This window comes from Alligator mississippiensis, chromosome 5, assembly GCF_030867095.1.
Source record: "Alligator mississippiensis isolate rAllMis1 chromosome 5, rAllMis1, whole genome shotgun sequence".
NCBI classification, from domain to species: domain Eukaryota; kingdom Metazoa; phylum Chordata; order Crocodylia; family Alligatoridae; genus Alligator; species Alligator mississippiensis.
Genome location: NC_081828.1, coordinates 28,111,798 through 28,121,198, shown reverse-complemented (window position 1 = coordinate 28,121,198; position 9,401 = coordinate 28,111,798).

Here is a 9,401-nt window from a genome sequence, read left to right as displayed (position 1 = left end):
TTTGGCTGTGTGTGAGTGACTCCCGCCTCCCCCTTACAAATGTTAAGGAAATGTTCTCAGCAGGACTAAACAAAACGAACAAGCAGTGAAACTCGTGGTGCATCTACAACACGTTTGGCTCGTGTCCCAGCATGAATGCCCCTGAACTCACCCCTTGCCCACTGACATTGCAAATCCAGAAGAGCACCAGGGAGGTTCTACCAGTGGCCACAGATGCATGCCTTAAAAGGACCTCCCTACTGCTGTTCCAGTTTGAAGGGTGTAAATGGGAGTGGGTGGTATAGATTACTTCCTAAAGACATAATTAAACAGCTCGTGTTTTCTCCCTTTAGCTCATGAGGTGGTGATGCAATCTCCTTAGACTATGGTTAGTCTTTCAAAACAGATTCCTAGTCTTTATCAGTCACGTAGATAAGCAGGACTTCACCCTGCAAGCATTTACATGTGTTCTTCACACACTTTGAGTAGCAATCCCATTATACGCTGCAAGTATTTTGGCTGTAACATGGAGTTATTTGCATGTGTGATTGTGGTACTGGGAATGCTTTTTAAATATTGATGCAGTTTCACTGAGTTTTAGATGCACTGAAATAATGGTAGAAGTGGAACAGTTCTCCCTTGATTCTGGTTTATTGTCAAGTCAGGCCCTGTCTGTACTGCAGCTAAAACCGATGTTACTTTCTCTGGTAACTGAAAAGTGACCAACATCGTACACATCAACCATGACACTTTTCAAATTGTTTTTGCAGTTAAGTAAGTGTAACTGGACCTTTCTTGGTGACAACTATAACAGTGTTGTTGAATGCAATTTAACTTAACTCAGTTTATGCTGAATGGGCTTGCAGGAAAAATCTCAATGCACAGCACATCATCAACAGTGTTGGTGGTGTCTCTTGGAAACTAAGAGAGAAATCTGCATTAATGTTTATGCACCTGTTTTCAGATATTAATCAATGGAATGTATGATATTAAGCCCCAAACCACCAAATAAAAAATTAAGTTAAATGACAGTTGGAGGGTTGGGGGTGGGGGGTTATAGAGGAAGAAAATATTAGAGAAATGGATTCATTTAAGATGCAATCATTTAAGTATTTTTTTCAGTTATTTCCTTAGTATGATACTTTTGTACTCCTAATGATTATACTAATGTGAGCGAGGAGCGTTGTGGTTGAATTGCGAGACTCCCGTTAAATCTACTCGTGCGCTTTACTGCAGAGTAGACTAATTTGGCTCTGCAGCAAAGTGTCACAGTCTACATGTGAGCCAGTGTAGTGCGCAAGTTTGTCATTACCCTGAAATAGAATAGTTTTCTGAAAGCATACTGTTAGGTTTACAATAATTTGGATTTTTAAGAAGTATTAGCTTTACAGCTGAATACAAGGCATGACCTGTGGCCTAGTAATGCAGCTGACCACAAGGCAGAATGGCCTTGCTAGGCCTTTGCTTGTGTCAAGTAATCATTTTAACTGCAACAAGCATTTTCTGAGTTAAAAAGTGAATCTGTGTCTGTGTGCCAAAAAAAATCAGCTACAGCTAGAAGTAAGATAAGACAGAGAAACCATTGTTTGAGCTTACTGGTTGTGTCCTTGAGAAGTATCTTCTACTGTGTAAGGTTTTGCTAACATAATGTTACTGTTACTTAACTTTTAGCTTTTAAAAAGTGCTAGTTCAGCTTAATAGAAATATGCTGTTACAAAGATTTGTAGAGCACTGCCCCAAGTATTGCTTTTTGTTAACCATATAGTCTTGCTTTGTTGTAAGAAGTATAAAAGATCGCCTCACCCTTGAGGGGGGGCCATTTTACCTTTTGCTGGCTTTATGGTCTTTGCTTGAGCAAATAAACAGCTGTCTTTCTTTACCCGCGTTGTCTATCGATCAAATTACAGCTAGACAACGGACCTTAGGGAGGTTTCTCCCACCACACCAGTATTAGGGTGCAGTAAACTAACAGTACTGCCCCCAGTAGTATTACCTTACAGCACAATCTTATAGTGGAGTCATTCAGTGCAATCAAATGCATGTGTAGATGGTGACCACTGGGTGCAATGCACCTGGTCAGTTCAGCCAACTGGGGCCAGACCCCTGGCTCCTGCCACCCTCACTACCACCCTCTGCTGGTGCCTGGGGCCAACCCCCTCCCCCCCACCCCCATATCTCCTGCCAGCCCTGGGTTCTGGTTGGGCTCAAATTGCTTCTGTCCCAGGCACGCTTGTAGATCCTGTGCCTGGGAGCAGGGTACTCTAGTTAAAACAGCTCCAAAGTTTAATGCATCGGGTTAATTGCACGTGTAGCTGCACTCGCTGTGGAGTGGGTTACAGGGTTAGAACACTCGGTGCAGATAAGCTGCTTTTCCTCACGTTGTACTTTCAGTGCAGAGATACCTTGTGCGTATGCAAAGCTCTTTTCCTGATCACGATTCGGGCAAGGGGCCTGAGGTAATTCTTTCATTTAGCCGTGATTGTTTGATTAAATTTCTCCTGTGAAATAGAGAAGATCACAAAATATGGTCACTTCCTTTTCTTCAGAATCCTCTGAAACTTAAATCCTATGGGAGACTTCAGCAGTGTCAGGATGGAGCATCTCTGTGGGTTTGAGAGAGGGTACAATGTAGGACAGCAATCATCTCAGGCTGCTGCTGTACTGAAGCCAGATTCCCATGGAGTGACTATGGGGTAAGAGAATGACACTGAAAAGCCATCATGCTCATCCTCCATGCCTCAGAGTCCTGTGTTGAATCTGAGTTCCTTGTAGGGTGTGTCTACACATTGCTGTACGGTGACATTGCCATGGTGCTGAGTTTTAGTACTTCTGATTGAAAGTAGTAAAGCACAGCACAGTAGGGGTAATTACTGCACTACGTGCATGGTGCGTGAGTAAATTTTGCCACTACATTGCCATAGTTGGCGATTGGGGAGTGTGCCACTAGCTGTAGCTTGCTATACCAGGGAATGTGCCACTACAGCAACATAGCTGGCGATCACATGTACACATACATGATCATTACTACATTGCTATTAGGCAACATGTAGACAAACCCCTTGATTCATAAAACGTTTGGTATTTCTGTAGCATATAACCCTACTTTAGTCTGCAATGTGTGTTGTTTTTTGCTCATTTCCAGCTATTCCTGGCTTCTGGCTGTGACAGTAACTTTTGGTGATATCGCTCTAAATCTTGCTGCAATTTAATTTAAATTATCTTCAAGTGAAACTCTTAGTTTTTTTGTTTCAAAGTATTTCTTTTCCCATGCCTGGTGAGCTACAAGTGAAAAACAACAGCTCTCCATGCTCTTCTCAGGTTAATAGACATTGTAGAAAGAATAATGACAACACATGTGGGTGCAGACAGAAGTGACAATCTTCACCCTTTCTGGCCACAGAAAGCAGTTTTCTAGCTGTGACTAAACATAAATGGACAGCTTCAAAAATTAAGTAAGTATATCTCTCCATTAGGGTTATCTACAATGGGGTCAAGATTGCGGTGACTATAAAATTACTGCAAAAGTTGCAACTCGTCAATTTGATGATCGTCCGGCCATGCAGATGAAGCTAGAGTGGCCTATTATCCCTTCAAGACTGAAAAGAGCTGAAAGATGGTAAGATTTTACTCATCGGTTTCTGAAAAATCCACACTCAGCAAAAACCTTTGATCAGTCTGGAAGGTTTTTCATGGGCAAAACTCCTAAAACAATAGGAAGTGTAAGAGAAGTTTTGTCACTTAAGCGGGGAAGAGGCTGCATGAGAAGCAGCCTGTAGGTGTGGCAGGGACCAATTAGAGAGTCACCTGACCAGAAGGGGGCTGGGGCTTGAAGCATATAAGCCCAGGACCTGAGCTGGGCAGGCAGTTTAGCGCTAGAGCAACTGGAAGAAGAGCTCCTGGGCAGCAGGGCTCCTGAGTAACATCTGAGCTGGGGACAAGCATCTGGAGGTTTGAAGAAGGGACTGAGGGACGCTGATCTTGAAAAGAGAGGGGTGTCAGAGAGCCTGCAAGTTTATAGCCCAGGACAGCTGAGTGTCAGCAGGGTTCGGAGCCTTGAGGTTTGTAGCCCAGGATGGGTGTGTGTCAGCAGGGCCAGAGGGCCTGGAGGTCTGTAGCCCAGGCAAGGTGTGTGAGAACACGGCTAGAGAGCTTGATGGTCTCGCTGGCCTAGGAGGCTCAACTTTTCTAGGAGCAGGACCAGGGCCTGGAAAGAGGGGCCAAAGACTGGGGGTCCTTTTTCTGAAAGTAGCATTTCAGCAATGCATGGCAGGCAAGAGAAAGGGGGGAGTGCCCAAGAGAGACAGACTAAAGAGCTGAGGGGGTGCCCAGGGGCATCACAGCTATCTCTGGAGCCAATCTGTTACAGAAGATTTGTCACATGTTTGGCTTTCTTTCCTGTTTTCAAGCCCTCAAGACCTTGGGCACATTTGTATGTGTGTGTTTCCTAGCTCTGAAGTGCAGCACAACAGGGCCATTTGAAATGCAATGTTAATAATATGCTAATTGCTAAGGGCAGTAGTTATATATGGTTAGATTCAGAATAAGTTTTGTGGGTCCATCCTGGCTGATACTGTTGCAGGTGTTGGGTTGCAATAAAAAGTATGGGTTTTATTTAGTTATTATAATGTACTGGGGTGCCTCACTTTCAGCATTGACTCTCTTTAAGGTAGCCAAGCTATCACATCCTTGTTACTGAGTGCTGTCAGGTGGTTTCCTGAGTGCTATTATGTACTCTAGCAATATTTGATATTCTGATACTGCTGCCTCCCCGCTTATGCCCAGCTCTGCACAATACCATACATGACCGTGTGATAGACTTAGTGGCAGATGCCAAAGTTGGCATTTACTTCATGAGTGTTTCCAACCTGAATAAAATTTTAAATGGTCTCTTCCAGGAAGATCAATTAAATCCCTTTATTCTGTTTTCCAGGGTTTATGAGCTTGTTCCAGGACTCGCCTACTTGTTTGGATTCTTCCAAAAGGAAGAACACGATCCCCTTCAAGAGGCCTCTCTCGTGATGGCTCCGAGTTCTCCAAGAATCTGCGATGTTGTTCTCAAACTACCAGTCGTAAATATTTTACTGGGGTTTTGTTGTTGTTGTTGGTTTTTTAAATGTTTCCTTTTTGTGTCATATGGTCCCTCCCTCACTTTTGAAAGAGGGGGCTTTAACTTGGTAGGGGAGGGTTCTGACCTACTAGAAGTCAAATAGGCTAGTCCATTTCAGAAGTGACTGGTTGGTTTGTTTGTAGAGGTGGCCAAACCTGAAGTTATTACTGATCATTTGTATTTTGAAGTTGTACTTTTACATAGAATCTGGTTTGGGTGTTTTGCTTCAGTGAGAGAGTGAAGAATCTTGGCACATGACACAGTGAGAGCTACAAGAATTACATGTTATGTGAACTGAGTAACACATGAGAAAGATGTGTTCCTTTTGAATTCATTGTTCTTTTTTAAAGTGAGATTGGTATGTATCCTTCAAATTAACATGTCTGACTGAAGATAACCTTTTGTGACTTGAACATTTATGTCCCACATGCATCTAATTCTGGTAGGTGACATGATATATTTTTATATTGCATCCTCTTTGCTAGGTGGGTCACCCCACAGATCAGTATTCTGCTTAAAAAAACAAGTGTATTACTGTAGACTCATGGACAGGATTTAGGGAACAGGAATTCAGGAATTTGGTCCTGAAGGCTTCAATCAAAGTAAAGTTTGCTCAACTGGCATGAGTCATGCCAAAGCTGCTTGCACTTCAGTTCAGTCCATAATTGGGGATCTGCGGAGGAACAATGGTGGGACAACATACAGGACAAACATTGCTTCACTTGCTCGTCACATATGCTATTTTTTGCTCTGGCTTCACATAGGAAGGCAACAATGAGGATGAGCAAAAAATGGGTCATTGGCTTTGTATGAACTTGCACAGATGTACAGCAGCTACAGGGCCTTGGGAAATCCCAAGCTACAGTACTGTGAATGTTGTGTACCAGTTGACCCCGGGGCTCTGGCAGGGCAGAAGTTGAGTCAGAGCAGAGATTTGCACCTCGATCTCCAGGTGATTGCCCTGCTCACTGCATTTTCCATTTGCTCATTCTACCCCTTCCTCACTGAGTAATATTTCATCAAATTTTCTAGCCAGTGGCCAGAAAGAACCTGTTCTAAGTCCTGGTGAAACTGAGTGTGTTTTAAAATCAGTGAGTACTGGTACTAGAAGTCTGCTTCAAAGAAAAGTAATTTTGCTTTTGTCTGGCAGAAGCATGCATGCTGATCACCAGTGGGAAGGATGGGTGTTTAATAAAAGCCACAGAGTGTGGCATGGATAGACTTTATTTTGATGGACACACACTTGAGGTGTCCCCACCCACACCATTTTGTCAGTATTTTAATTTCTATAAAATAAACATTTCAATTAACCTTTTCTTTGGGGGGGTTTCTGAAGATTCAGGTTTACTTTTTGGATTGCAAGAAAAACATGTGGCACTTGTGGAAAATACGATGGAGAAAGGAAATGGGAAGATCAGGTGCCTAGTGGAAATGTAGCAAAAGATTCAGTGAGCTTTGCTCCATCCTGGATTTTCCCAGAAGACCCTTGTGCTGGAGGTATTAAGATTCTAATACATAAAAGCTAATCAGTTACTGCTGATAGTATAGTTGTTATGTTTATATAGATAGATGTGTTGTAGTGAATACAAATTGCGGAGATGGACAATGGAGTACTTGTCCATGTGCTTCTGGTACTTGCTGTTCCACTGTCAGTGTGATTAATGTCCATAGGCAAAGTAAATTATTTTTTTCCTGAGATTGCAGGCTCAAGTTTGTTTCACTATTGCAGTCGCATAACAGAAACTAAGCTGTTGTATGTATGACTCGGGTCATGTTATAAACGTACATTGCACACTGGCTCTTAAGTCGGGGAAGAACTAGTAAATACATATGAAAAGTAACTACTTCCTTTATGGCTGACAAAATATTTTTAGTTTGATTTGTTCCATCTCTGTTTTGTTTGTTTGTTTGTTTGTTTGTATTTTGGGACTTTCATTTTCTAGTAGAAAACCTAATAACAAAACAGTTAGGTTAGGACAGGGGCAGGCAAGAATGGCCTGTGAGCTGCATTTGGCCTCCCAGGCCTTTCTATCCAGCTTGCAGGGCCCCTAAAAATTTTTAGAAATATGAATTTTCTAAAATTCAAAGATGACAGGCAGCCAGTGGCAGCAGGATCTAAGGGGAGCTGCCACGGTTGGCCTGGCTTCACCCCGCCCCCAGCCCACCACTCCTCCCACCCCAGTCCCAAACTGGAAGTCTCTGAGGCTTCTGGCCTTGTGACCCTGGGGCTGTTTCCTGTGTCCCTCCATCTCTATGGAAAGTAAAGATAAGACTGGATGGTGGGAGTGGGGGGGAAACTACTGTGGTTAGCCCAGCAGCCAGGAGCTGCATGGTACTTGTCGGGCTGGGCTGGAGCCAAGGAAGCAGTGGGCAGGTGAGTAGAGGGAAGCAGGGGTGATAGAGGGGCTGCGGGAAGGGCCAGGAGTGTGGGGAGTAACAGGGGGAGCAGCAGCATGGTTGTAGGAAGCAGCAGTGGTACGGGGAGAAGCAGAGGTAACAGCAGGGGGTTGTGGGAAGTGGCAGCAGCGCGGGGAGCAGTGGGAGCTATGGAAAGTGGCTGTGGCACTGGGAGTGGGAGGGAAAGCAGCAGGGACATGGGAAGTGGGGAGAGTGGTGGTGGTGGTGGCTGGGAAGAAACAGCAGCAGTGATGGGCAGGTATGTGGAAGGGAGAGTAGGGAAATGGCAGGGGTGTGGTGGCAGGACCATGGAGTTCCTGTTGGTGCCTGGGGGCTAGTGGCGACCCAGGGTGGGGTAGCTGGAGCCTGGAACCATGGGCACATGGTCCATGAGAGCCACGTGCAATGGAGCCAGCAGCCTGGCTCTCGTTCTTCTACACACCCACCCACCCGCTCTTGAACCACATCCCTCCACATACATCCCCTTACTTTCCACACATAATATACAGTAGGACTGTATGGAGCTATTATGCAATCACCTCTAGATACACCTTGCCAACACACAAATCAGTACAAAAATATTTTTAAATAAAATTAAAATAAGCTATAGTAGGTTTTTGGGTTTTTTTTGGGGGGGGTTAATATAGAATTTGGGCTTGTTTCTGGTTTCAAGACTGGAGCACCCTCCCTCTCAAAAGGAGTGCTTTGGGGCAAGGGGAGGGACTTCTGGTGGCAAAGGTCAGGAGTTGGGGAGGGGCAGGGTGCCCAGTCCCAATATGGCAACCAGGGGTGGGGCAACTGTCAAGGGGTGGGGTTACCCATACGGCCCTCGACAGCTTGCCAAACCTCCATTAAGCGGCCCTCCACCCGAAATAAGTGCCTGCCCCTGGGTTCATAGAGTATAAAGGGCTAGAAGGGACCTCACAAGATCATCAAGTCCAGCCCCCCTGCACTTGGCAGGAAAGACAACTGGGGATCAGGTGATCCCAGTGAGGTGACCATCCAGTCTCCTTTTGAAGATTTCCAGGGTAGGTGATAAACTCCCCCCTGAAGTGGTACCATTCCAGTCTGGACACGAACTGTGAAGAAGTTTTTCCTAGAGTTGAGCCTGAAGTGGTCTTCCAGGAGTTTGTGGCCATTACTTCTGGTTTTCCCCAAGGGTGCCCTCATGAACAGTTGGTCACTGAGCCCTTGATGTACTCACCCCGATGTAGTGGTAAAGAGCTACCAAGTCCCCTCTCAGCTTTCTCTCTCTTTAGGCTGAAGAGGCCCAAGTCCCTCAGCCTTTCCTCATATGGCCTGCCTTGCAAGTCTCTGATCATACAGGTGACTCTTCTCTGGACTCCCAAGTTCTTCCATATCCTTGTTGAACTGCGGTGCTCAGAACTGGACACTACTCCAGCTGTGGTCTCACTAATGCCGAGTAAAGTGGAAGTGTGTTGGGGACTTTTTGTCCCCAGACGGAGCACTTTATACTTCTCAGTGTTGAACTTCATCTGGTTCCAACCCACCCAACTCCCTGTCCAGGTCCGATTGTATCTGCAGTCTATCTTCAAGCGTGATCATGCTCCCCCATAACTTGGTGTTGTCTTTGAACTTGGCCAGTGAGCTCTTCACTGCCACAGTAGCAACTTTCAGTTGGAGCAGACTTCATGTATCCTCCTTCATTGACTTGCCTCAGTCACCTTTGATTTCACTGAATCAATCAGCATAATCAATGACAGCTGGAGAAACATACAGGTTGTTGGCGTAGCCATGTTGGTCTAGGGATATAGGCAGGGAAGGTTCTTTGGGTAGATGTGATATCTTTTATTAGACCAACTAAGTAGTTCTTGGTTGTAGCTGTGTTGACCTAAGGAGAAACATGCATGCTTTCTAAAATGGCTTTAGAACAATTGTCTTGTAGCCTGTAAACTGC